Below are 2682 nucleotides of genomic sequence, written 5' to 3'. Positions count from 1 at the left end.
TTCCCTGTAGGCACATGGATATTATCCTATCACTTACAGCATTGTACCTCATGACTGATCTGGATATGTTCTTTTTGATGATGAATGCAACATCATTCCTCTTCAATTTGTCACTCCCTGCATAGTAAACCATGTGCTTGTCAGATTCAAAATGGCCAATACCAGTCTATTTCAGCTCACTAATGCCTAAGATATCGATGTTGACGCGTTCCATTTCATTTTTGACAACTTCCAATTTTCCCAGATTCATACTTCGTACATTCCATGGTTTCAATTTTCAATGGCTGTTTTCAGCTGTTTCTCTTCATTTTGAGTTGTGGCCCATCAGCAAATGAAGGTTCTGTGGGCTTTTCTCCCCCTAGCTTAACTCTATTCACGTTATCATGGTCAACTATACTTTGAGGAGGCATTTTTTTCCCCAGTCGCATTCTGAGTGCCTTCCCACCTGAGGGACTCATTTTCTGGTCCTGTATCTGACAGTGTTTCTCTGCTATTCATAGAGTTTTCAGTGACTAGCAATTCGGAACTAGTTCTTCACTCTTTCTTCCTAGTCTGTCTTTGTCTGGAAGCTCATCTGAAACCCGTCCACCATGGGTGACCCTGCTGGTTATTTAAAATACCAGTGGAAGAGCCCTCAGAATCACAGCAATTCAAGCCACTACAGCACGAAAGACAGACAAGTGGTGTCCATTTGGGTTTTTTTTCTTTTTCTTTTTCTTCTTAAAAACAACTCTTATACAGCCTTACATTTCAATTTTTTTTTTTTTTTTTCTTTAAAAGGAGTGAGTTATGTACAGGGGGGTTAAATGCTTTATAGACAAAAAAAAATAAACTTCGCTAGAACCAACTTATTCATCATCATCTTCTTCATCTTCATCCTCTTCATCTTCCTCTTCTTCATCTTCCTCCTCTTCCTTCTTTTACTTGCTTTTCTCAGCCTTGACGACTCCCTTTTTGGCTGCATCGGGTTTTTCTTTAGCCCGGTAGGCTGCGATATCCTTTTTGTACTTCTCCTTCAGCTTAGCAGCCTTCTTCTCATAAGGCTGCTTGTCATCGGCAGTGGTGTTATTCCACATTTCTCCCAGTTTCTTCACAACATCACCAATGGATAGGCCAGGATGCTCGCCTTTGATTTTGGGGCGATACTCCGAACAGAACAAGAAGAAGGCTGAAGGAGGCCTCTTGGGTGTGTTGGGATCCTTAAACTTCTTTTTTGTCTCCCCTTTAGGCGGGATATAGGTTTTCATTTCTCTTTCATAACGGGCCTTGTATGCCTTTGCCATGTCTTCAAATTTTCCTTTCTATTTAGCAGACATGGTCTTCCACCACTCTGAGCACTTCTTGGAAAATTCTGAGAAGTTGACTGAAGCATCTGGGTGTTTCTTCTTGTGCTCCTCTCAGCAGGTTTGCACAAAAAAATGCATTGGATGACATTTTGCCTCTCGGCTTCTTAGGATCTCCTTTGCCCATGTTTAGTTATTATTTTTTTCCATCCCTGAGGCACAGAGTCCGGCCAGTGCCGTTCGGCGGCTCTGCTTGGCCCGCACTGTCTCTATGGAGCTCAATGTACTGCAATGGCTCGCCATTTGGTTGTATGTTGAAACTGTCATTTTAAATTTTGATATCAATCCTGATACAATCAAGATGTTCTCTCCTGATACTATCAATCCTGATACAATCAAGATATTCTCTCCCAAGATGGCGGCTCCAATTCGCAGAAGCAGCACTCAAGAGATCAGATGATGTATTGCATTGGGCAAATCTGCTGCACAGGAACTTTTTAAAGTGTTGAAGAGCAGAGATGTCAGCTTGAGGACTAAGGTGTGCCTGAGCCAAGCCATGGTATTTTCAATAACCTCATATGGATGTGAAAGCTGGACAGTGAATAAGGAAGATTGTAGAAGAATTGATGCCTTTGAATTGTGGTGTTGGAGGAGAATACTAAAAGTGTCATGGGCTGCCAAAAGACCTAATAGATCTGTTTTGGAAGAAGTGCAGCCAGAGTGCTCCTTGGAAGCCAAGATGTCCAAACTTCGTCTCTCATACTTTGGACATGTCAGGAGGGAAGAGTCGCTGGAGATGGATGTCATGCTGGGTAAGATGGAGGGTCAGAGAAAAAGAGGAAGACCCCCAACAAGGTGGATCGGCCAGGTGGCATCATTGATGGCATCAAGTGTGGTAGCGATAGTGAGGTTGGCCCAGGATTGGACATTGTTTCATTCTGCTGTGCATGGGGTCGCTATGAGTCGGTTCTGACTGGATGGCACCTGACAACAACAACAATGGTGTCTTTCCACCGTCTCTTTCCACAGATGTAGTCAGTTTGATTTCTCTGTATTCAATCTGGTGAGCTCCATGTACATAGTCATCTTTTATGCTGTTTTTTTTAAAAAGTATTTGCAATCACAAAATCATTGATCTTGTAAAATTCTATCATACGATCTCCAGCATCACTTCTACCACCAAGGGCGTATTTTCCAACTATTGATCATTCTTCTTTGTTTCCAACCTTTGCATTCCATTGCTAGCAGCTATCAATACATCTTGATTACATGTTTGATCAATTTCAGACTGAAGAAATTGGTAGAAATTTTCAATTTCATCATCATTGTCCTAGTGGTTGGTGTGTAAATTTGAATAGTAGTGGTATTAACTGGTATTCCTATCACAGACAACATTGTA

At 41.8% G+C, this 2682-nt stretch overlaps 1 pseudogene; it reads right to left on the bottom strand.

Moving 5' to 3' along the window:
* Nucleotides 1–848: 848 nt before the first annotated feature.
* LOC102840646 lies at nt 849–1470 on the bottom strand (annotated as a pseudogene).
* Between the last annotated feature and the right edge of the window lie 1212 nt (nt 1471–2682).

Source organism: Chrysochloris asiatica, unplaced genomic scaffold (assembly GCF_000296735.1).
Source record: "Chrysochloris asiatica unplaced genomic scaffold, ChrAsi1.0 scaffold00170, whole genome shotgun sequence".
NCBI classification, from domain to species: domain Eukaryota; kingdom Metazoa; phylum Chordata; class Mammalia; order Afrosoricida; family Chrysochloridae; genus Chrysochloris; species Chrysochloris asiatica.
Note: the sequence above shows the minus strand (reverse complement) of the source record. Positions and strands in the feature narration are given on the sequence as shown.